Genomic DNA, 26,672 nt, shown 5'->3' with positions numbered 1-26,672 from the left:
TACAATCACTAACACCCACAGGAATATGGCCTACACTTTGTACGCATAAGTCAGCTTGTGCTTGGGCCACAGAAATTACACATTTTTCCTGTCCAGCAGTGTCTCTGGTGTTTGTGAAGATATACGGAGTTGATGCATTGTCCGGCTTGTACTCTTCCCATTCCCATATAGTTCCATTGGCTTGGGGATAGCCATCTTTATCTTGGTGGCATTCTTTGTTCAGTTTAAAGATCAATCGTCCCACAGTAGGTTTTCTTGTAACAAAAAGCAAAGTGTACCATGCTCTACAAGAGCCATTATGTGAAAAGGGAAGTGGTATGAACGGTGTTCCCCCTTTCTTTTGGTGCGCTGGCATCATCCCACATATCCAGCAGTCTGTGGCATTTGTAGCAACGTGGGTATGATGCAACATCTGTATAAAAGTGTTATTCAGATAAAACTGTTGATGCTTCAATTCTTGATAAGGGAGTGTATAAAAGAAATGCTCATCAGGAACTGGAGTAGAAACAACATACAGTTCACGGGCAGAAGCTTTCTCCTCAACAAACCACATGACTGTAGCAATGACTGCTATGGCAAGAATGAACCCTACAGAACCAAAAACTTTCCTCCTATCCATTTCAACAAAAGTCACAGTATCTTCCTGTTTCTAAAGTGTTGTCGGAACTCTTACCCCTAGGTAGCCGTTGTTTTCTTCACCATCGGGCCAAGACAGGTGTCGCTACTCTAATGCATGGCTGATCCCCCCCCCCCCCCCCCCTTGCCTCATCGGCTCTCCGTTTCACAAACCTAGGGACCGTTCCGACAACTTCCACACAATCGCAGATTCTTTTCTTGGTCGCAGGTCGTATCTCCTCGATGCAGGCGTTGTTTGGTCCGGGAAGAACACCTCAGAATCGTCAGGTCCCACAGCACGGCCTTTGTCTGTAGTCAGGATGTCTCGATGGTCTGTCAGTACAGCAGGCTCCACCAGGTCAGGTTGTACCTTCCGACAATGAACTGAATGAATCCAATTCTTTCGATTCGTCACTCGCACTGCTGTTCTTGTGGCCAGAAGAACTTGTTCAGGACCACACCATCTCGGCTCCAGACTATTCGACCTCTCAAAGGACTTCACGAGAACGAAATCACCAGGCCGGAGGTTATGACCTTCTCCTGTGGACCGATCAGGGAGTGCTTCTCGAACTTGTAGGTGAATAGAAACCAAACTATCAGTTAATTGTGCCAAATAGTCGTTCATTAAAACACAAGGTACATCATACACTGAACTCGGTTTGGGCACCCCCCATATATTCATGGGGCGCCCGAAAACAATTTCATAAGGTGTCAAGCCTGTCCGAGAGTGTGGAACCGATCTGATAGACAACAACGCCAAAGGCAAAGCATCTGGCCAAGTCAAAGAAGTGGAGGCCTGTATTTTTGCAATTTTCAACTTCAGAGTTCCATTGTACTTCTCCACCAATCCTGCTGATTGCGGGTGGAATACTGCATGGAACTTTTGCACAATGCCTAATCCCTTCAGGACATACTTAATAACGTCCGCCACAAAATGGGGCCCGTTATCACTCCACAACAGTCTACAAACACCGAATCGAGGAAAGAATTCCTTCAGAAGCACCTTAGCAGTAGTCATTGCAGTATTGTCCTTAGTAGGGTATGCCTCAATCCATTTGCTGAATGCACAAACCACAACCAGAACATACTTCAGATTATTACAGCGTTCCAGCTGAATGCAATCCATTTGCAATACTTCAAAAGGTGCAATGGGTGTTGCAAATCCTCCTGCCGGAGTTCGCGTCCCTTTTCCTGGATTGTATTTTAGGCAAATCATGCAAGTCTGTACTACTCTCCTAGCCGTGCTAGCAATCTCTGGATGCTCCCAGACTTGTGCAAATAATTTCACAATCGCTGAAGCTCCAACATGTGCTAACCCATGTGCCATCTGAACCATAGGTTGCACGAAGGCTGTAGGCAACTTCCACCTATCCATCTGCTTATTCCTCCAGCAGCCTTCATCGTCCAATTCTCCATCTTTGGACCACTGCTCTCGTTCCTTATCAGTAGCAGTCTTTTGCATCTCTAACACCTTCTCCCTTGCATCATGCCACCGTTCAGCTTGTGACTTGACAACATACATAGAAGTGGAACCAGGCTGCATCGCAGTTTCTCGTGTCACTCGATCTACGAAGGCATTTCCTTGTCCCACCTTGTCTGTCACTTTCTTGTGCGCACTGCATTTTACTATGGCTTTTCTTCTAGGAAGTGTCAGTGCAGTCAGAAGCTGGTGTACTAGCTCTCCATACATGATTTGAGTTCCACGTGATGTCAAAAAGCCCCTTTCCTTCCAAAGCAGGCCGAAATTGTGCGCCACTCCGAAAGCATAGCGGCTATCAGTGTAAACATTCACACATAATCCTGTGCTAAGCTCACAAGCACGTATCAATGCTATTAGTTCAGCTGCCTGTGCTGATTTCAGTGGTATGCAGGCTGTCTCCACTATCGTGTGTAATGTGGTAATTGCATAGGCCGCAGAGGTGGTTCCATCTGGTAACTTTAAACAAGACCCATCCACCCACAGTTCTCCATCCACATCTGCAATGGGTGTGTCCTGTAAATCAATGCGACCCTTTGTCTGTTCCTCAGTCACAAAGACACAGTCATGCGTCTCTTGTGCCTCAGGCCGGGTCTTTGGAAAGGGCAACAATGTGGCTGGGTTTAATGTTGCGCATCGTTTCAAAGTTATATGGGGGGCCAGTAATGTCAGCTCATATCCTGTGAGACGAGCACTAGTCAGATGCTGCGTCTTTGTCTGATTCAAAAGGGCATCCACAGCATGGGGGACCAGCACTAACAGCTTGTGTGATAAGACAATCCCTTCACTCTGGCGTATTGACACAGCTGTCGCCGCAACTGAACGGAAACATCCAGGTAATGCTCGGGCAACAGGATCAAGTACTGCCGAGAAGTATGCACATGGGCGCTGCTTATCGCCGTGCATCTGCACTAACACTGACAACGCGCATCCATCTCTCTCATGCACATACAATGTAAAGGGCTTCGTGTAGTCAGGGGTGCCTAATACTGGTGCCGAACAAAGGGCTTGACGTAATTGGTGAAAAGCATTCTCACATTCATCTGTCCATGGAAGGGGAACTGGGGTATCTTTTGTCAGAAGGGCTAACAGTGGTTTGACTATGTGTGAAAATCCTAATATCCATTGCCTACAAAAGGAAGTAAGACCCAAAAAGGCTCGAACTTCTTTCTGCGTGGAGGGGACTGGCGTATCTAAAATGGCTTGAATGCGATCTGGTGTGAGCGCACGCCCCTCCTTAGACAAAAGGTGACCTAAGTAGGTTACCTTTGGTCTACAAAATTGCAATTTTTTCTTCGATACTTTGTGATTGTGAGATGCCAAAAATGTAAGTAAGGACAGAGTGCATGTTTCACATTGCTCTGGGGTGTCGGCGGCCAGCAATATGTCATCGACATATTGTATGAGCGCCACGCCATCAGATAAAACAAAGGAATCTAGTTGTCGTTTCAATGCCTGACTATAGATGCTTGGACTTTCAGTATAGCCTTGGGGAACTCTACAAAATCTATACGATCTATTATTCAAAGTGAAGCCGAAAAGGTATCGGCTGTCAGGATGAATAGGGATCGAAAAGAAAGCGTTCTTCAAGTCTATAACAGAGAACGTTGTTGCAGTTGGTGGGACCAAAGTGAGAAGTGTCGTAATATCTGAGACCACAGGGTATTGAGGTATCACAATCTTATTAACCTCCCTTAAATCGATAATAAATCGATAAACTCTGGTATCAGTGTCCTTTTTCAAAATCGGTAGGATAGGGCTGTTACACACATTGTAAGGGACTTCTTCGACCACTTTAACTTTAATCAAATCCTGCACTATTTGAATGAGCGCCTCCTCCCCCTCCTGTGAAATCCGATACTGAGGCAGGCGCGGCAATACAGCTCCCTCCTTCACACTGATGTGTACCGGAGGGATGATCATTTGTCCTACATCAGTATCAGACGTAGCCCACAAGGATTCAGGCAGAGAGGCCAATGCAGCTTCTACCGTAATCAAATACACCCTCTCCGTGGGTGGATACTTGTCATTCAAAATAACACGCACTCCTTCAGGGGAGCACCGTATCGTGGCTCGAAAATATTTGAGCATATCCAAGCCAACGATATTGTCAGGGGTATTTGGAGAAAGCAGGAATGGACATGGTGCAGCAAACTGATCAACATAAAGTGCAAGAGGTTGTGATAGTGGGCTAACAGAAGGAGTTCCATCGAACCCTATTGACGTAATCGATGAGCCAGACAGGGGAGCCCTCGGAACCAATTTTCTAGACAAAGCGCTACGAGTAGCTCCGGTATCAACCAGGAACTTATCAGTAGAGCCCAAAACGTGTGCTGTAACATAAGGACCCCTCTGATCTACTGGCACTTCAACTGGTTCCTTACCCCATCCTACGCAATCCTATGCAAACTGGGAATCATGTTGTTCAGGAGGTGAATAGTCAGACATTTGATACTGATTTCGTCGATCAAAAACATTGGATCCCTCATGGGATCGCACATTCGAATCAAATCTAGCCCTGTCATTCGTGTTGGATCGAGGACCTGGAAAGTTTCCTCTACCCCTTGCAAACCCTTGCCCCCGATGCGTGCGTAGCACCGGGCAATCACATGCCCAATGTCCCTTAATTTTACAATACGCACATTGATCCCGGGCTACATCAGTACGACCCTGTGAAGGAGTAGAAAAAATCCTACCACCCCGGTCACTTCCTCTACGCTGCTGCCCATAGACTTGCGCTAACATAACTTTCGTTTTTAAGTCTTTAGTTTTCTTATCCTCACTCCCTTTTGCTTCTAATTCCTGACGCTCGTAATACTGAGCCATTGTCAGGAGGGATGCCGGCGTCGAGGTGGTCCAAGAACTTTCACTCGCTTTTAATCGAGCTGCGATACTTGGTAATAAGTTTGAAACATATTTATCGACAAAGAGATGGCGGCCCGTGTCGTCTGTAAGCGACTGACCGCTAAAGTCATGAAACGTTTCTTCAAACCGTGTAAAGAAATCCGACACGGACTCATCTGTTTTCTGTTTGCAGTACGCTAACATAGTCCAATCAATCTTTTTAGGGGGATAAGCGTTTTCAATTTAGTGACTATAGCAGCGGGAAGATCTAAAATCGCTTGGGGCGGTTTCTGTGCAGGTTTTCTCTCCCTATCTTCATCCTCAAGGTCCCCCCATCTAGCTTTAAAAATCGTAAGATCATCCACTTTTCGAATCGACCTCCACATATCTGGTGGCAGAATAAGCCCAAAAAACAAATCAATATCAGCTAAAGTCATAGTACAAGAATTCAAAGCCCCATCAGCTTCCTCATAAAACGCTGCAGGATTCTTTCGGGGATCGGGTAACGCTGCTTTTAATGCCATGACATCTGCTCTATTCCAAGGAGTATATAGCCAATTATAAATAAAATACCCTTGCGCATCAGGCGACCCCTTATCTGAACTAGTTCCCGCTCCCTTAGGGGGAACGTACAACGGCGCTGCCTCCCGCATCGGTTTAGCATGCACGGTGTCGATCTTATCTGAATAAAAGATGGGTGACTGCTTCCCGGCGCCAGACAGGCCCGAAGACTCGTCGCCGGCCTTCCGTTTCCGTGCCTCTTCCCGGAGTCGTAATGTTTCAACCCGTAACACAAAAAGCCGTCGAACTGCATCGGGCACCTGGGAAGAAGGAAAAAGACCTTTACGTAATTCTTTAGCATCAGCTACCACATCCTCTGGTTCAAAAACATCGGTGCATTTCCGGAAAGCGGACACCACTTCATCGGAAAGAAAGCTAACAAAATACAATCTTTCTCTATCCTCCCATGTTTCAAGGTCAGTTAACACATCAGTTAGAGACACAGTATTCTTGGTGACCCGATAAGCAATCTTACGAAATTCAGTCATACGATCGGCCGATAACATAGACCGCGTATCCCTCTTCTGATCGGGCGGTCTGGAATCTGAATCTCCTCCATTTGGTGCGGACGGGCCAGCGCAGGGCGGAGGTGAACGATCTAATAACGAAAAATCATCAACCGATTTATTAAGGGCAGGATAGAGCGGCTGGCGAACAGGATATTGGCCAGATATTTGCAACCGCCGTTCTTTCTCCTGTTTCTCCTCTAACTCTTTAGCTTCACGCTGTTTCGTCTCGCGCGCCTTCTCACGCTCACTCTTTCGCTGCTCTTTCTCAATCAGTGCTTGCTCACGCTTCTCACGCTCTCGTACTTCTTTCACCCACATACGTATACACTCGTACATATCTGGTTGTACTCTCCGCTTACACATACACTGCTCCACATACTCAATCTTCCTCAAATCAAACGATCCATACATAGGCCATCGCAACTCAGGATCCTTCTTGGTATATTTCCTCCACAACGTGCTGTACATTATAGGGGAAAGACCAAACTTCACATACATATCTCTATTCGGCGTACCCTCTGGGGGAGCCGGCTGTGATTCTTCAAGTACCAACCGGTCATTTCCAAAACAGCAGCACCACTTACGAAGTGCGCTAAAAACGGGCATGTCTCAAAATAATGCAGAATATGCAATATTACAATAAAATGGCACTTAAAACGTTGCGCCGTTCAAATTCAAAAAGTCAGGAGAAATGTCCCCACATTGCCCGCCTATATGGGTTGCAACTCATATATCACAATCAAAGACACATTCACAAATGACTAGTCAATTTCAAATTCAAACAAATTAGTCGGGGCAAGCGTATCCTAAAACTGCCTTGCCAATCAAGACTCAAAAGGCTCGGGGCAAGTATCGTACCACGATTCTTACCAATCAAGAGCGTCCAGATTCCAACTGCCAAGTTCTGAATTCGCCCAAACGGCCACTACACGGCAAACCGACAGAAGAGGTCTCAGTCGAGGACCGGCGCCACCCAGACGGTCAGATCGGAAGGGAAGGAAGAATACCTCGGGATGCCAGGACTAAAGGCGCCGCTGGCAGTGATCACGTCCCCGGCAAGGTTCCAATCCTTCGTCACGACCAGTCCTTCGAGCATCCGAGTCGCCGATGAGCCCCACGTGACGGGCGCCAATTGGTGAGTTTAGGCCTCAGCAAGGCCCGCAGATGCGAAAGGTTCGCTCTTCTGTACGCAAGTAGTCCTCAGACTATATAAGAATTTGGCACGGAAACTGGAAATACAAAGACAAAGTTTAATAAACCTTTAAAGGTGGTACTACAGCCCACACAACACCCTTAAGTATTGTACAAGGTAGCACAAAGAACACGGACACGCGGTCCCCTTTTATACACAAAGAAGGGGCTCATAAATGGGCGGTTACAGCAGAAGAACATGATTTACGACCATATAAGGACATTTCTTGAACATAATCAATACATGGGTGGAGCGAATGGTCTCGCGAAGCCCCCTGAATGCACATTCCAATCCCCTCTAATCAGAAACAGATGTTGCACGTACTGAGCATGCGCTAGATAGGCTGGAACTATTTATAGCTTGTTGCTGGGCAAACTCCAGGGGTGATGGTCAGTGAGGTAGGACTTGCCTCGTGGCGAGCACATGGCATGATGTAGCTTACCAGATGGAGGCCAGAAAACAAAATGGAGTCTGGCCGTAAAGTAGTGAAACATAAGAAAACTACCTTGAAGACGTTATAATATGTCTTCAGCGGATGCTTAACATTTATCGCTGTTTTATTTACAACACTCTTATGAAGAGTGCTGTCACATTGATAACCTTGGCAGATTGCTGGCAAATTACATTTGTCCGAAGCCAGCCATAGTATGGTGTGTGCTTCCCCCAGGTACTATGTACAAGGCTTTTCGGTGGGATTGACACCGTAATGTGAAGACATGTTTGAGTAATAAGCCTGTCGATCATCTGCGTCAGTTGTTGATGGCAACTTCTGCTGTGCTTAACTAAATCATGTGGTTTGTATATCAGCCTTAATTAGCTTCATGTGAAATGGCTAGAATGAAACTGGAGTTCTTTTACTTCTGCTTGTCACACCACTTAATGTAGTAGTACTCTGTGCTGCAGGTAAACCACAGATGTGGCCTAACGACCAGAGCTGCCATCTAAGCCACGTAAATACAAAACATGTTGCATTACAAATGCTATAGGTGTCACATTCGCGAACGTTATAACTATTGGCGTTGTAAATGACAAAGCTATCAATTTAGCTATTTTAAAAACCAACACATAAATAAAATATTTTTCATTTACAAGACCAATAGCTACAACTTTTCTAATGCGAGACCTATTGCATTTCCAATGCTTGTTGTATTTTATAACAGAAAACGGTATAAACATGAAGTTACCACATTCGGTCATCAGTTCCACAAGAGTGAGCTTGTTACCTCAAGTCTGATTAGATCACCAAACATTTTGTTTTGTGTAAATGGCCAATGGATCATATTCGTTTGGTATCACTATATTCCACCATGTTGGGGTCCTATGCATGATGTTCCATTGTTACCTTATGTACCCCCCTCCCTTCCCTGTGTTGTGCAGTTGTCCTGTTGTTCCATGAATCCCTACCTCAAGAGTCTTAGTCTTCCTCCCCCTCTTCATCTGATGTCAAAGTGTCATCCTCTTCTAGTGGTTCACATATGTCCCCCCTGAACGCGTTCCATGGGGTCCATATTGTGTTCCATTTGCACGGGGCATGCTCTATTGATGTATACCGCCCTTTCTACGATCATGATCTTGTCTATATTTTCGCACCATTGTGTCAACGTTGGAGTATCTTCCGCTCCCCACCTTTGCGCTATGTCTCGTTTGGCCGCTACCATCCCTATCGTGGACCATAGTTGTCCGTGTCTGGAAAGGTCAGTGGGCCCCCATATGTTGAGCAGACATTTCCAAGGTTCCGGAACTAGGGAGACCTCCAAAGCCTGCGAGATTGTACGCATGACTTGTCTCCAGTATTCCTGAATACGAGGACATTCCCAAATAGTGTGTAAAAAATTTCCCTCCTCCCCACACCCTCGAAGACAGTATGGATGTTGTGCCCTCTGTATCGTGTGTAGAATCTTCCTTGTGTAATATACCCTATGTAAAACTTTGAGTTGTAGGAGTCGGAACTTTGCTGATATTCCCACCTCCTTAGGAGAAGCCAACGCCGCATTCCATTCAAATTCGTCCATCTCTCCTAGTTCCTCAACCGATTTAGCTTTCAGTTTTATTGTTGTGTCCTCTAAGTTATTTAGTAATTTACGGTAAGTGAGGGATGTTGCTTTTTCCTGCATGTAGTCCGTAAGTAGACGATCTTCGAGCAGTGACGATTCTGGGACTTTCGAACCTTGCGGGATGGCTGCTAACAAACCATGTCGCACCTGTATGTAGCGATACAATTCAGTGGGCCCCAGCTCGTATTGCTGCCTCAACTGGTCAAAGGGGATTACAGTGCTTTGTCCCACAGATCTCCTACTGTGGATAGACCGATATTATCCCATGATGTAAATCCCTTGCTGTTTCTCAGATTTCCCAGGGCTTGCGTGTCCCACAGTGGGGTGAGTTTGGTAATTATCCCCTCCCAGCCCAGTTTTGTCTGTGCTGTATGCCATAGCGCTGTGGTAAGCCTAGTAGGCCCCACAAGCGTACGTACTTTCTTTTTGTCATATAGGGGTGCCAGTATATTATGAGTACCTAACTGTTCCCTGTCAGCCTTGTATGCTGGGTCTTCTTGAGATGCATGCAGCCATTGATTTATGGGCTTTAGTTGCGAGGCCATGTAGTAGAGGTATAGGTTCGGCAATGCAATACCGCCGTCGTACCACCCTCTGTGTAACTTGGCCTGGGCTATTCGTGCTGGTCGATTGTTCCACATAAGGCCTGCCATCAGGGCCGCTATCTTCCCAAAATATCTTTTGTCTACCGGGTATGGCGTGTTTCCCAGTATATACAGAAACTGGGGCAGGGACATCATCTTATACAACGCTGCTCTACCCAGCAGTGTCAGTGGCAACGTCGCCCAGAATTTGACATCTTGCTTCAATCGATCCAGCGGGGGTGCCAAGTTCTTTAGAAAGAATTCGGCTGGATCCTTTGTTATATGAACCCCTAAGTACTTAAAGGATGTTCCTGCCACCCTCAGGGGGCAGCTCTCACACAGTACGGGGGTTGGTCCATTCAGTACCTACATTTCCGACTTATTCCACTTCAGGGTGTATCCAGATATTTCTCCCCACTCGTCGCACAGTGTAAGCAATGCCGGTATACTTTGTTCCGGGTCCGTCAGGTACACCAGCATGTCTTCCGCATAAAGCGACAGGCGGACTTCCCACCCTTCCGCCCAAGCGATCCCTTTTAGCAGTGGAGTGGAACGTATTCGGTTTGCAAGTGGCTCTAGTGCTAGCGCAAAAAGGAAGGGGGATAGGGGACACCCTTGACGGGTACCCCTTCCCAACTGGAATGGTTGCGAAATATGACCATTTGCCACTACTTGCGCTACCGTTTTAGCGTACAGTAGTCGGACCCAGGCCACAAATTTGGGGCCAATTCCCATATGTACCAGGACTTCAAATAGATAGTGCCACTCCACCATATCGAACGCCATCTTTGCGTCCAGTGCTAGTATGACCGCCTTGTCCGATAGAGTATCTGCTCTGGCGAGCACACTATGCACCCTACGCAAGTTGAGGGCTGTATTCCTATGCGGCATAAAACTGGACTGATCTGGGTGTATGATTTGCGGAAGATGGGTCATCAGTCTGGTGGCTAGAATTTTCGCCAGGATTTTTACTTCGGCATTGAGTAGGGAAATTGGGCGATACGATGCGCATAATTCCGGGTCCCTTCCAGGTTTGGGGATCGCAACTATTGTCGCCGTCCGTTGGTCGCTTGGAAGTTCGGTCCGTTCCAAACTGTCAGTGTACATATTCAACAAATGCCCACTGAGCCTTTCAAATGCTGCCTGGTACCATTCTATAGAGATACCGTTGGGACCCGGCGTTTTCCCTGGCTTTATAGCATGTATTGCTCTCTGAATCTCTTCTTCTGTGATGTCTGCCTCCAGTTCTGTCACCGCTTCCGGCACCAGTGTTTTGTGGGGGGGGGGTGTTTTCTAACATTATGCGTGCCCTGTCCGCTGACACTTCAATTTCTGGCGTGTATACTTCCTCAAAGTATTCCGCTAATGCCCCTACAATTTCTTCGGGACTCGTGTGTAGGTTGTCGTGTTTATCTCTAATGCGCTGTATACCTCTGTTACTGCCTCCCCTCTTGTCAAGCCACGCCAGCATTTTACCTGCCTTGTCCCCTATGTCATAAATCCTGTTTGTCGTCTCTGTTATTTGGGACACTGTCTCTTGCTTCACATGTTCCTTAAACTGCTGTTGTTTAATGAGTAGTGCATGGGATGTGTCTGTCGTGGGGTCTGCCTCGTGTGCTGTGGTTGCAGCGTGCAGTGCAATCTCCAATTCAGACAGTTCCTGTTGTCGCTCTCTCTTATGTCCCGCTATGGATGCAATAGCTTGCCCCCTTAGTACCGTCTTATACGCTTTCCACAGAATAGCGGGTGACCGTACTGACGCGGTGTTTTCCAGGAAGTAGTGTGATGTTGTTGTTTTGAGTGCCTTACGCACTTTGGGGATTCGAAGATATGAGGCGTGTATTGATTATATCCTCCTACGTGACTTCTCGTGTGTGGATAATGTAAGTGTGACCGGGGAGTGATCTGATATGCCCCTCGGATGTATCTCAACAGTGTCGATATGTTGTATACCATCACCCAATGCCAGAAAATAATCGATACACGACAAACTGTTATGGACTGTAGAGTGGTAAGTGTATTGTCTCGTTGTGGGGGGAGTATAGCGCCATATATCTACGAGTCCCATTGCGGTTAAAAATCTCTGAATACGTGAGGTGCCCCCCACTTGTGGAATCGCTGGTAATCTATCTATTAGTGAATCTACTGCTGCGTTAAAATCCCCTCCAATCAGTATGTCTCCCTCGGGTAGGTTGAGCAGGAATTCACCCAGTGGTGGTAGCATGACCGCATGTAGTGCTGGGGGGACATATACTGATACCACGTTCATTAGCCTCCCCTCCCACTGTCCTTGGAGTGCTGCAAAACATCGCTGTGTGTCTGTCTTGGTGCTCAATGTGATGAATGGCGCTGACTTTTTCACCAGTATGCCCGTGCCCCTAGAACCCGTGGTAAACTCTGAGTGTACCGCCATTTTTTATCCTTTCCTATCAAGAGCTTTAGTTGCCCTCCCCGTGAGATGCGTTTCTTGGAGGAGTACCAGAGCCGGCCCCTGCCTTCTCACTGCATTTAACACCAACCCTCTCTTTATCTTATCTCCCAACCCTCGCACATTCCAGGACATAAGTCGGAGAGGTACCACTTGTGATCTTCGCAACACCCCCTCAGGTGTCTGCCCTTGATCGTCGTGCATTTTCTCCTACACCTGTAGCTGGACAGTTCGGATCTCGATCTCGGGGTGTACCCTTCACTGATGTGGCGTAAACCATTTGTGCGCCTTTTTGTAAAATTGACCTTGATCGTGAAACTTCAATAACTCTTAAACAATCCCCCCTGCCTCCCCCCTTAACAGGCTATCAACCGCCCGCCTCCCCAACATAGCAGAGTGCTTCACCCATCCCTTCAACAGATTACTAGCACGCTGGAGTGGAGTGTCTTCCAGAGCAGGCGACAACCCTGCCCTCCTCCGAGCTTCCCAGGCCAGTGTCCAAGCATGTCCCTTTTTCAAAGTTTCTTAATGTATCTTTGTTATGGCCGATGCCGAGAAATCACGGTGTTATGCCTCCTTCCGCTCCCTGGAGTTCAGGTGTTGATGACCCATTCGATCCCCGTCTTCCGGATGTTTGTGATCCCTCTTGCCCATTGTCTCTGTGTCGTTGTGCATTTTTACTTGTCCGGTGTAGGCCCCCCGCCGGTCTCCAGCCTTCCAACCAGTCCTGTGCCGCCTCTGGCGTCTCGAAAAACCATACTTTGTCTTCGGCCACTACTCTGAGGCGCGCCTGGAATAACATGGAATAGGGCACCTCCTTAGCTCGAAGCGCCCTTTTGACGTCCAGAAAAGTCCTCCTCCGGTGGGCCACCTCGGCAGTGTAGTCTGGGAAGAAGGCTACTGTTGAGTTCTGTATCTGAATGGCCGGGGATATTCTCGCTGCCTGCAAAATAGTGTCTCGGTCTCGAAAGTTAAAAAGTCTTGCCAGTATCGGTCTCTGGGGAGCCCCGGGTTTTGGTTTTCCACCGGGCACCCTGTGGGCCCGCTCCACTGAGAAAAAGTGTGAAAGGCCTTTCGCATTCAAGTGTGTCTTAATCAAGTCCTCCACATAAAGATCCATTGCCGCCTTTCCCTCTGATTCCGGAACCCCCAATATACGGATGTTATTCCTCCTAGAGCGCCCTTCCTGGTCGTCCATCTTGTCTCTAAGGGCCTTATTTACGGCCGCCATTTTCTCCACTGCCCCTTGTAACTCCGAGACGTCTTCAACCAGGGATTTTGTCACCACTTCCACTTGCTTCACTCTCTCGCTCATTTTTTGGAGGTCCGCTCTAATCAGGGTGACTTCCATGGCCGTGGAGCCCACCGTCGTCTGTACCTGTGCTAGGGCCCGCATTATGTCCTCCAGCGTCGCTTTCTTGGTCCTGTCTCCTTCTTGTGTTTTTCCCCCGTAGATTTCCGAGGTTCCGCCTGGTGAGGATTGTTCCGGTCGTAGGCGAATTTATCGAGTTTAGCCTGCGTTAAGCCGAGTTTAGGGCCCCTTCCCGCCATGTTGTGCTTGTCCGAATCTTCCCCGCCCGTACACCTTGTGTCGACTGAGTCTCTCGGAGTTCCCTGCGAGCTGCCTTGCCTCTTCTTCGACCACAGTCTCCGGGTCGTTCGAGTTTCGTTACCGGCCAGAGCGAGATAGGGGACAGACAGGCACTATGGGCAAAAGAGTGGCCTCTGCCAAAAGTCTTCTCACGGCTCCTGATGTGTGACGGGGGAGAAGGATCCCCAGGGCGCTGTGTATTCGCTACAAGGCCTATTACAGTTACGTTGATAGCCGCCTCACACCCGACTGCGTTACCGGCTATTCTTGTGGGCTTCAGCGCAGCGTGTCTTACTTTTGGGTTTAGGGTGGAGTCTTTTCGATGGTCATAGATCTGCAACCATTATTACGTAGGCTCTCTTCGCGAATCGAGTTGCTCTTGTTCTCCGTTTCAGGGTCCGTTTCCGGCGCCAGGACCCGACTTCTTCTTCACTTCCGCCCGGATCAATACTGAAGGATAGGCCGCTGTTCACCGTCCTCCACAGGCCGCACCACGCAGTATGTTGTTTCTTCGGTTCCCGGTGCCCATCGGCCTTCAAAGTTTCCCTGCTGGGTACTGCTCGGTCCTAGACCCGGTTCGCCCCTTCGGAGTGTTTCTTGCGACGGATTAACATGCCGGATTGCCGGGGGAAGTCGCCTCGCTCCCGGAGCTCCTGTGTTAAGCTGCCGCCATGATCGGCTGCTAGCCACGCCCCTGTGTATGTATTTTTACATGTATTTTATTGTATGTATTTTTACACTTTTATGGATACCATTGGTATTCGAATACAGTTTTTGAACTTCAACTACTTCTTTAGGAGCTTACTGCTTTTCATTGGCTTGTTTCAGTGTCCATTAAAAATCCTTGCTTGATAGTGGTCAATCTTTTATTTGTCCCTCCTTTTCAATCCACAGAGCAATGTCCCCGTACTTGTACCCTTTCACTTGTCTCATTGTAGCATCTGTTCAGGAACTACTTTTCGCTTTCTCTAAGAGCATCTGACCAGATCGATGTTTCCCTGTTTGTGTTACTGTTTGCCTGTGGTCAAATTTCTGTTTATGTAAATTCTTGTTATCTCCACATATTTGCTCTGCATTTAAAGACCAAGATCAAATGCCAGATGCAAGGTCAATTTTCTTTCTCTAACTTTAAATGTGAGAGGGTTTCCCAGTCCCCCAAACTCTTCCCGCTTTGGTGCTTGTGTATGTTTCCTACTGGTGTTTGTCTAACTCTTCCCAATGGCCGGTGCCTGCCCCTTTAACACCTTAACTGCTTTAGAACGTCCAGCTCCAGTGCTGAACGTTCCATTGCGCAGGTGCAGTTGGAACGTCCAACGGCCGACGGCAGCACTCCCGAGGTAGTGGTGCCGTCGGCCGCTGGACGGGCGCAGCGCTTAAGGGGTTAACAATCCTCATGCTCCGTTTTGCCTTTAACCCTGCCCCGTTTAATTTCCTCTTTCCGGTAGTCGGAAAAGGCCAGCTGTTGTGCTCCAATCGGAGCTGCTGCAACTGGATGCTCTGCTGCTCGGTGAGCGCTTTACATGAGCAATAGTTACATAACACACATTCATTTTCATATTTTTTCAGCATGGGATATTAAAGTAATATGCACAGAATAGCACAATGTTAAGCCATCCCCACAGTCATACCGACTAGAGCCATTCCATACCTATCTCATGCCGACTCTCACTCAGACTGCTAATTTGTCCCGTACTTTTTTCTTTCAAACTGGTGTGCAGCCGCTTAATTATGGTAATTCGAGTAGCCCGTGGTTAAGGTCTGCAAAATGTTACACTACAGCGCCTTTTTGTTGTGAAAGAAAGAAAGCACACGTTGTAGTTACATTGCATGCAATTGAATAGTCTGACAAAACAAACTCTCGGCATACACTGAACAGGGGCTTTAAAGTTATAAAAAAACAAGGGCAATACTTCACTAGTGAGAAGAATACAAAGAAAAGAGGCTGTGTCTGAAAACTTAAAAGCCAATACTAAAGCAGAAGTTATTTTAAACAACTTTCCCTCATGTTTGTTATTTTTATTGTCGATTGACAGATCTGCTCAAACTAACTCTCCTGAGCGACAGTGTATGCAGCCGACATAACCGTGAGGCAACCAAGCAACCACACAACGCATTGGTAGCACACAACTTGTATTGTATTGTATTGTATATTGGATTTATATAGCGCTTATCACCCAGAGGTCTCTAAGCGCTTGCCTTGGGAACCCGTCCTGGCTTTTCCCTGTGAGATAGCCCCTACAGGGCATCCCCAAGGTGAAAGCCAGGCATCGAGCCGCGGGGGCCGTTGTGGAGATTAAGCAAGCTTAATGCCCAGAGTTGCAGAGTGTGAACCTATGATTAGGTCAGGCACCGAAGCGAGAATTATCGAGTCCGTGGACATTTGAGCTCAAGACCCTGCCGCGTCGGGAATTGAACCCTGGTCCCGGGTCTGACCTCTGCTTCAGGGTCTGCCTGCTCTAACCAGTGAGCCACACTTCTCCACTTGAGTTCTATGCGAAAATATTCTTGCTTAATAAAAATGATAGCATTGAGAATCCCCAGCTGGGATGACAAGTGCACTTAATAAGCAAAAAATTATACATGGGGCTACTATTTTTGCCAGAGAATATGATGAATTTGTCTTTAATGGCATCTTGTGTCACATAATTAGCTCTTCCTTGATGCATAATTAAAGCGTTTGAGCCTCACAAGGGGTTTGAGCGTGCCATATAAAGAAAAAACAGTGCAGTTAATCAGCAACATCATTTGGTCCTCATTGACCCAGATTATTTTTACTACACTGATTGCATGTTTCATTTTAGCACACAACAACCAGGATAATGTGGAGAACTTCACAGATTTCTGCAGCGCGTTCTGGACCCACTGAGTCATATTCATGTCAGTGAGCCCGAACTCGCTTTTTAGACTTCCCCTGTACTATGCATTATAAAACCATCTCTCATCGTCAATTGCGTGGTGTAAATACTTTACTGGCAGTATCAATAACAATACAATTGATGCTGATGTTAATAATGTTAGTTCTTATTATTCCCATTGGTGGTGTTATTATTATTATTAATGTAATTAGGTTCGGAATATGGCCTCAACCGTGAGTATTTCCGTGACCATAAGTAGGACTCTTTTAAGTCTGTGTAACTTTGGCGTACCTTGCAGTATCGTGATCCACCCGATTCATGTGATTCTGCGGCTTTGGTGTTTTCTTCATATATATGGATTTGCCACATAATCCAATATCTGCTTCCTAATTTGCAGATTTTAACAAAATAAAATGCTTCTAGCTCCAGCTAGGATCAAACTTTACCAAAACAAGACAACATTTGTTGTCACGCAGTGGAAAGCCCTTGGCAAAGACGGACTTGTCACTTTTTATCCGCTTATTGCTGCATTTGGGTGCTAAACTGGTACTAATGGGGTTGAAAACCTTTTCCTAGTATGTTTGTAACGTGTAAAAAGTAACATAATGCATCAGGCTTTCGCAAAATGTGCATTATACCGCATAATTTGGCTTTTTTCTTGCTACATAATTTGACCCCCCCTTGTCCCAAAATTCCAATGGCCCTGTGCACGATGTAAAGTGTAAAATATTTTTCTGTACAATCTATGTGATGTCATGGCATGTCTGTCGTTCTTTAACCTCTGGTATCATTTTGTAAGCCGGGTTCAATGCTAATTTTTCTTAAGTGTTTATTCAAATGTTTTGCATAATGTTCTGGTTTCAGTTTCACGCTAGAGAAAAACGATGGATAGATGTTTTCGATACAAAACTCAACCTGTCAAAGTAACAATGAGTGTGTTCTGACATCAGAATGCACATCACATTTTTCTTTCTACTGAAATGTATTGGATTGGACATTTAGGGTGGTCACATAAGGAAAATAGCTGTTTTGGATAGAAATACGTGTAAGATCAGTTCCCTTCAACAGAAGGTCTATATAGAGTTGTAGGTGTGTACATATTTCTCATTAGAAATAAATTATTCGGAGCTGTGCTATTATTCCAGAAGCAGATGAGGGTTGCCTTCACAAGGTTAAGTAAGCAAGCAGCACAAGGCCTCAAAAAGACATTTTTCTCAAGTCAGCAGCACTGGCCACGTCCTCTCCCATTCTTTGAGACGTATTACTTCACCATCTAATAGGTTTCTAAGTGCCCCTGATGCTGATCCTTCAGGCTGTTCAATACTCCTGTGATACAGTCCACACAGACTGTTATAGTGATGTTGACTTGCATCGAGGCACTTGTCTTTCTGCCTGTGCCTTAAAAAAAGCTTTGGAATGGGCTCATAAATGTTTCCTGAGGTAAGCATGTATTTCTGAATCATACTGCACTACCCAGTGTGCAGTAACTGTATAGCTCTTCAATCCCTGGCAGCACAGCACCCAGGATAATGCGCTGCATGTCTAAGCACTAATAAGGTCAAAAAGCTGAGACCTATTGGCTATGCCAATGCTTGTTTATTCGGAGGACCTGGCAGACAATTATAGCAAGCTTTCCACAGAAGGGCTTCCATGCACTTTGTTTCTGTTTTTTCATTGACCCATTTAAGTGGTGCCCGGCATATATGATTGACAGTGGTTGAAGTGCATTAAACAAAGTAACAATACAATACATACCTTTATTGTTTGATTATTTAAAATCTTACAATATACATTTACAAAAATACTTGTAGTATAAAAACAATAAAACTTTCATCATAAAATTCATTAAAAGATATCCTTAGTATACTTCATTTAGGACTTAGTCTACTAATTTTGTTTTTACCATTAATAACATTTTTACAAAGGTAGCATTCATGGCTATATCATTTGATTGAAGACAACATTTCAGGGCTTGCCTACATGATCGTATTCCGCGTACAATAAAAGGGACTTTGAGTAGCTTTGTCCTTTCATTTCGTAGTCCCAGACAAATACAGAGCAAGTGGACAATATTCTCCTTTCCGTTGTTACATAGTCTACATATTAAACTCCTTTCAGAGATTTTCCAAGGCGGAAGGTGGCAGTTTCCCGGAAGGATTCCAAATCTTGCTTTTAGAAGGATTTGTTTGTTGTTTCCTGACCATGGTATTTCTAAATAGTCTTGAACCTTCTTTGTTTTATATCCATTTATTATTGTCCAGGCATGTTTTCTTTTTGTCAGACTATCTTTATCATTTAAAATTGATAATTGATTTGACGTTCTATTAATTATTTTCTTAAAGGAAGCGTTAGTTATGGTATTATTCCAAATTGCGGTGACTGCAAACTCTTCTATAGCCTCTTTAAGAAAAATCCATGGTAGTGCCTTTGTATTATTACTTATCTCCTTCCATAATAACTGAGAGATTTGGTTATCTTGGTCGTTTTTAATCCGATTCCAGGTTTTAATAAAATGTCCCTTCCTTGCATAATATTGGTTGGTTAAACCAAACTCAAGTCTAATTTGGGCTGGTGAGGCATTTGTTGGGAGATGAAATAGTAATTTGTATGTTTTAGATACAGCATTATTGATTGTTTCCGTATCCCTTCCCATTAACGACTCACTGCCGTATGTGATTGTTGGTAGTAATCTTACCGCTATAACCTTTAAAAATGGCCCATATGTGAGGTTGCCCAGCGATCTCTGCAAGATTCTAAATGCAGCTGTTAAGGAGTTGGACTTCCTCTGAATATCTTTTATTTGGGGCTGGTAACTACCCTTCTCATCAAAAAGTACGCCCAGGTACTTATATACTTCAACCTGTTCTAGTTTGGTGTTTTCCATATACCAATTACATTTTTTTCTTAATTTTTTGCTCTTTGCGACAATCATGATCTTTGTTTTGGTTTTGTTGATCACCATCCCATTTTCCCTTGCGTAGGTGCAAGTTCCAGAAATTAGTCGCTGCAGCCCAATTTTTGTTTGGCTTAACAGGATGGCATAGTCGGCATACAGTAGGTTTGAAATATGCCTATCCGCTAATTTCGGGGGGTGAGCATTTAATTTATCTAAAGTCCCTGACAGGTCTGCCAAGAATATATTAAATAGAAGGGGGGCCAGTACACAGCCTTGTTTTAAGCCTTCGTTGGCAGGGATTTCCTTCGACAACGTTTGCCCATCCCCCATCCTTACCCTAACCCAAGTTTTGCTATACAATAGCTGGATCATTTTCAGTAGGGCCATTGGAATGTTCTTTTCTCTGAGCTTTTTCCACAGTAAGTTCCTTTGAACACAATCGAAGGCTGATTTAAAATCAACGAAACAAAGATACAAGGGCTGTTTAAGACTAATTGACTTGTCCATTATTAAAGATAAAGCCAAGATGTTTGTTGATGTCCCCAATCCTTTAATAAAGCCCGTTTGATTCAGTGGCAGGATCTTACTTTCTGTTGCCCAGTCACTCAACTCATTCAGTAAGATCCTAGCAAACAACTTGGCATCTGTATCTTGAAGTGTGATGAGCCTGTAATTTTCTGCAAGCGCCCAGTTCCCTTTTTTGTAAATTGGCGTTATTAATGATCCTCGCCATGACTCCGGGATAACGCCTTTTTTAATAACTTCATTAAATACCTTTTCTAAATGTGTTGCCCATAGATCTAGATTCTCTTTGAATAGGGCAAACGGGATGCCGTTGGGTCCTGGTGCTCCATCTTTCTGTTTTATAATTAGTTTTCTTAGTTGATCCTTTGTTACTACAATTGGGGTTTCCATATCTCCATCGTGTGTATCTGTCGGTTGGGATTCAATTTTCTCTATTGTCATACTATTTTGGTTTAAATGTTTTTTAAGAAATGTCACCCATTCCTGCTCAGTTAGAACGGAGGAAACAACCCTTTTATTTGGTCTAGCCAGACCATTTATAATTTTCCAGAACTCTCTTGTGTTTATCTGTTTGCTTGCGCGGTATATTTTTGCCCAGAGTGCTTGTTTTGCCTGATTTTTCTCATCCCATATTAATTTCCTTAGATTTTGATTCACAGCTTTCAGTTTGCCTGATGTTTCCTCGTTAGGAATAGATTTCTTGATTTGCCTTATCATCCTATTCCGTGCTCTTTTTAGTTTAGTAATGGTATATGGCAGGTTTATGTATGATTTGTTTTACTTTCAATCATCATTTTGATTACTTTTCTCCCGTCGCAGCTGAGGTTGGGGTTTAACCAGCATCATGAAAATTTTTTACCCATTATTCTATCAAGGTTTCAGAGGATCTTTCATTGAAGCATAATTCTATTATTTGGCTAACATGATCGTTCATCACATCTTTGTTCTTAATAGTCCAAATTAGTTTTTTGTAGTTTACTGTTCCAATATGACCCGGAACAGTTTCATGTGGTTGATTTGTCTTATTCATTAGATTAATCGTTGTTATCTGCTGGCAGTGATCACTATCCCTAACTTCCCTTATCTGATATGCAATGATATTATGGAAGGCATTAAGAGATATCATTGTGTAGTCAATCCTTGACCTTGCCTTGTTCTTAAAATATGTATACGCTGGAGGTGAATCTTCTTTAAATCAACCATTTAGTATACGCAGGCCCATTGCTTCCATATCTTTGACAAAGGATGTTACAATTTTATTGCTGTACGGCAAGCTTTCTCTTCCTAAGTCCTGTTGTGGGTTAGACCATTGATAATCCTGTGTTTGAGAGGTGTCATCCCTTGTGAAGGATGGCATTAAGTTAAGGTTAAAGTCCCCAGACACAATAAAATCCGCTAGAGGCTCTGAGAGCACTAAATCCACGAGAAGGTTATACAGCATGCCACAAGTTGATTCCCTACTTAGGCCTGTTGGCTGAATATAGACATTAATCAAATATATCAACTTTAATTCCTGTTTCGATGTTTTCTATTTCAACTTAATTATTAAAATATTATCACTTTTATACTCAAGTCGTTCATGTTCAACCTGTAAGTCCATGGAAATGAAAATTGCTAGCCCTCCGCTGGGACGGCCAAATTTGTGTTTTTTATTTGCATGCTCAAAATAACCTTTGAATCCGTGTAGTACAAATGGTTTGGTTTCCCACGTTTCTTGTAAAAAAATAATCTGAGAGGGGAGCAATATTGAGTCGATATGAGCATTATGAACCTTTGCACCAAGCCCATTTATATTCCATGAACACAATCGGACAGGACCTATATCATCTACTTTGTCTGTGGAGTACATATTGATATTAAATCATTGTTCCTTATTACTGTGTAGTGACATCTCCTTGTTCTTCAAACTGTGCTTTACTAATACAGATTCCAGTCCGGGATTTGCGACCTGTTGACAGACGCTGAGAGTGAGAGTTGAGTTGAGCAGCACGAGGAGGACGCCGCTCTGTACCTCGCTGCTTTGCCTGCTTTCACCCACCTCTGCCCATCGCCTACCCTGCCGAGTCCTGCCGCCTGCCGAGCCCTTAAAAGCTCTGCAAAGGTGCCCCCTCTCCAACAACGGTGCTTTTGGCGTGTAGTAGGCTGGTGTGCTAGCAGAGAGTCCTGTTGATGGATTGGCGAGGATTGCAGCCCTAAACATCGGGATTCTACGCATCACCTGGATTTTTTAATCGCGGCAGAATCCGCTTGTGAAACGTGGATTTGAAGCTGCCTGTCGAACGCGGCTACCGCCGCTGGAATTGAACGTGGCAGAAGCCTGTTCCTGCCCCGAGGTGCGGAGCCCGGGGGGGCGTAAATGCAGGAGGCTGACTGAGTTTGCAGTCTCCTTAGTGGGCACTAAAAAACAAACAAACAAAAAACGGGAGCTGCCCGGTAGCGGCGGGAGCCGCTGCGAGGCTTTCTGCGAGGTTCTGCTCTGCAAGGCTCTTTGCAGGTTTTACTGCAACAAGACGGCTAGAGGCACAGGAGCTCTTGGAAAAACTTTGGGGCAGCTCTGAAAGCAGTGGGGGATTGCAGGGAGGCAGTGACTCCAGCGAGGCTACATAGCAAAAGGAGCATTCTAGAAGCAGCATCTACAGTCCTTACCCATCTCCAGTCCATGTTTTGCTGTTGGCGGCCAGTGCCAGTGGTCAGTTGAGCTGCGTGAGTAAGAAGTAAGGGGCTTGACCGTTCCCCCCCTAGCTCTCCAGCGTCTCACCACGAATGCGACCGCAACAGAAGCTATAGGAGCTACAGGAGCGGTGGCCCAGTGAAAGAGAGGAGAGTGGAGAATGCTGATCGCCTAAAACCGTTTAACGCCACACGGTCTCTACCAGCCTCCACTGCTTGACCCCGACGGCTGGTGCTCCAGGATCCTGCAGTTCTTTGGTTGCTTGTTAATTCAAAAGGTACATTAATATCTTTACATCCTTAGATTCAAGTGACCTAATCTGTGGGGGAGAGGAGTACACAAGCTGGGGAGGTAGAGTAAGCTGATACGGGGACTGTAAAGACCAGTAATTCTTCATTCCCTCATTCCTTCGGCCCCAACTTGGAGAATTAGTGATGAATTGGAAAAGTTGGAGGAGAGCAAAAGTGATTTGACTGGGGATATTGGTGATACTGGTGAACTATGCGTTCTGGTAAGGAGAGAACAACAGGAATAGCGGTTAAACGCACAAAGAAAATGCAACAATCAAGGGTAGCGAAAAAGGTTAAATCAAATATATTTGAACCAAACCAGTCGTTAATCTCCCCAATAGCGAGGATGTTTGAAAAGTCAGGTAAAATACCAGAGAAATTCGCATTTTTGAAGGATCCGACGGGGGTGTTGATGACAAAACAGTTTGAGGGAGAAAATGCAAACTTACAGACCCCAATGAAACCAATTGCCAGTGAAATAATTAATAAACCGAGTATACAGAAATGCTTACAACCCGGGAAGTGTAACTCTCAAACCAGTACACCGGAAGTAATGAATAAGGAAATAAATGACGGTACCACAAATACCGAGTGCAACATTAATGAAAACAACCAAATTACTCAGGAGTGCATGAAAGAACAAAAACACCTAAAGATACCTATAGAAGTAAATGTAGTAATAAACAAAAGGTTACACATACCACTCAATGAAAACTCGCTAAATCTTCAGAATAATTACGAACATAAAGAGGGATGTGATATACATGAGGATACTGAACATCAAGGCATAGGTCATGGTAATCTCACAGGAGATGAAGATAAGGGGAGGTTTCGAAATGATGGATTAGATAAAAACATAAAGGATAGCTTGGGGGAATATATATCAACAGAAAATACCTGTGAGAACAACATGGCAACACAAACCACAGCTGTAAAGAATAACCCCCAAAATCAGAATACTACACAAAATAACCAATTGGAAATAAAACAACAAAATTTCGAAATAACTTGGGATATTTTCTACCAAACATCGACTCTTACTTTGGAAGCGTTACAAATCCAATCCGGCAAAATGAATGTGCAAATTGAACTGCTAAAAACAATGGCAAATACAGTTGTAGGGATTGACAATAAAATTGCTCAACTAAATGGATTGATAATTAGGGCCCAGAAAGAGATTGAGAAATTATCTACAGAACAGATCTATTCACCAATCATAGATAAACTTGCCACAATACCAGAGGTCCTGACCAGTATAATAGAAGACACTAAACGAAGCATAGAAATGAAAAAAGGTAAAAATTATGACAATAAGGAGGACATCAGTAACAGTAAAAACAACAAATTAAATAATAAGATGGAAAATGAATTTACCAGTCTCAAAGAAAGTGATAAGGGCCAGGAAGAAATATTATCTAAAAATGTATACAAAAAAACAGTAGTATCTAGTGAAGAACATCAAACAATGGACAAACACACATTCAATGATCAATCAATGGACTCTATAAGGGACAATACTATTAACACTGAAATAAAGGAAGATCAGGAAGCTAAGGAAGACAATATCAATGGCTCCAATAAGCTGTCCAAACGTCAAAAGAAAAAACTACGGAAAGCGAGGAAACAAAGAAAAACTAAACAGTGTGTTACAATACAAACAGATGAAGATCAGATAACGACCATAGATGGGAAGAGATACGAGATAGGGAAAGATACTGCTGTAGATCAAAAACATAAGATAATCTTAGATTTAAACAGTCAAGAATTAGGACTAACTAATGAAGGAAAAAAGGTTGTAATATCGAATATGGTTGGAACTAACAAATACTTCCCATTATTTGAACAAAAATTAACCAAGGGATTTGTTCATGAAAAAAGCGCTAAAACAAAGCAAAAAGAGAACGAAAATAATATCGGTAGAAGGAATTTAGAGTTAAAAGGTGAACAGGTGATTAAAGACCAAAAAATACAGCCGGAGGTATGGAAAATAAAAGAACAGCAGGAGGATAAAAGGACCATGGATTGTTCCCCTCAGTTGGAGGAAAAAATACTCGAATGGGAGGAAGAAGAAGAGACTGGTCCATTAAGCAACAGTCACCAAAGAAGGAAGGATAAAACCCCAATAAAAGTAGTAATAAATACAACAAACCAGCAATATCAACACGCTGGTGAAAAAACAGAATTTTCCATTAAATCCAGTATAACGGAGGAACACAAAGACAAATCCAAAAATATCGAATGGGACAAGTTGGTTATAGAAAGTAGTGAAGGGGTAAAAAGAATTACCTTCAAATCAAAGTCATCAAATGAAAACCTCCCGCAGGACAACTATTCACCAAATAACAAAGTACAAATTATCTTTAAACCAGAATTTGAATCTAGAGGTAGGCAAGATACCCTGAATCGAGGTAATATACTCAGACTATTCAAGTCAATTCCATCCCTCTCTAAGATAGTGAATAAGGATATCGATTCTATTGAATTTATGTCAGGAAACGAGAATTCACATGCTCCCAAGTTAATTACATTAAACTCCCCGGTAATAGCGGAATTGATTTTGACAGAACAACATGTATTCAAAGCTTGGGGTATATCAATTATGAAACAAGGCCCAACGGTTTATCCAACACCGTTCATTGATGAAGAAAAAACCAAACAGCCAAAAATAGACAGACAAATAGTACTAGTACTAAGACATGCCCGAGGAAAATCACCCAATAAACGAGGAGAATGGTTATCTCAAAAGGATATGGGCAAAAACCCTGTTATAAATGAAAAATGGATTACTAAGTCACTACACAGTAATAAGGAACAATGATTTAATATCAATATGTACTCCACAGACAAAGTAGATGATATAGGTCCTGTCCGATTGTGTTCATGGAATATAAATCTCCTACAAAAGTATGGAAACTGTGATCCTGTGCTTAAAGGGGGTGGGATGAGTGAACGTGGGTGCGGGGTCACAGGCAAATAAAAAAAATGTGAGTTAAGTTAAACAGTGGGAAAGTCACCATCATACATCATTGAACCTCTATTAGTTAATGCACTGCAGCATTCGGTATCTGTAACTAGAGACCCACATAATTGAATCATTGTTGGTGCAGTGAAGAATATTGACTTGTGCATGTTTAGTGCTACACGAGCCCAGTCTGTGACAGAAAGCACTGTGAATATGTAAGTTATTATTTTAAATGTGCATTACGCACAGTATAAGATAGGGTGCTACAAAATGTACAAAAAGGTTTAAGATAAAGTGTTTCAAAATCTAGATATTAGTAATACCCAGAGAGCACAGAGTGCAATATTTTTTATAACAGCCCTATAAAAGCAAACACTTCACAGCTCAGCTGGTAACTCCCTTGCAATACCACTGAAAAAATAATAAATCTGTGTTATCAGGAATCTTCAAGGGATTCCATCAATAAAAGCCGCTACCAGTTTCAATGCACCCTTCATATTTGCTGATTAACAAGTTATGAACATGTACGTTTCTTTCAGGCAAACAGGCACCCTATCAAGAAGGCTTGTTTTTCTTGTTGCCGCTGTTAATCACTATTGGCAACATGCCATGGCAATT

The 26,672-nt window shown here is 44.2% G+C and overlaps 1 protein-coding gene across 1 annotated transcript in view; it reads left to right on the top strand.

Annotated features, from left to right (window-relative positions):
* The window catches only part of TTI1 (TELO2 interacting protein 1), a 292,570-nt gene that overhangs the window by 59,647 nt on the left and 206,251 nt on the right, over positions 1–26,672 (top strand). The gene's annotated exons all lie outside the window — the stretch shown is intronic.

The sequence above is a fragment of the Lissotriton vulgaris genome, chromosome 7 (genome assembly GCF_964263255.1).
Source record: "Lissotriton vulgaris chromosome 7, aLisVul1.2, whole genome shotgun sequence".
Lineage (NCBI taxonomy): Eukaryota > Metazoa > Chordata > Amphibia > Caudata > Salamandridae > Lissotriton > Lissotriton vulgaris.
Note: the sequence above shows the minus strand (reverse complement) of the source record. Positions and strands in the feature narration are given on the sequence as shown.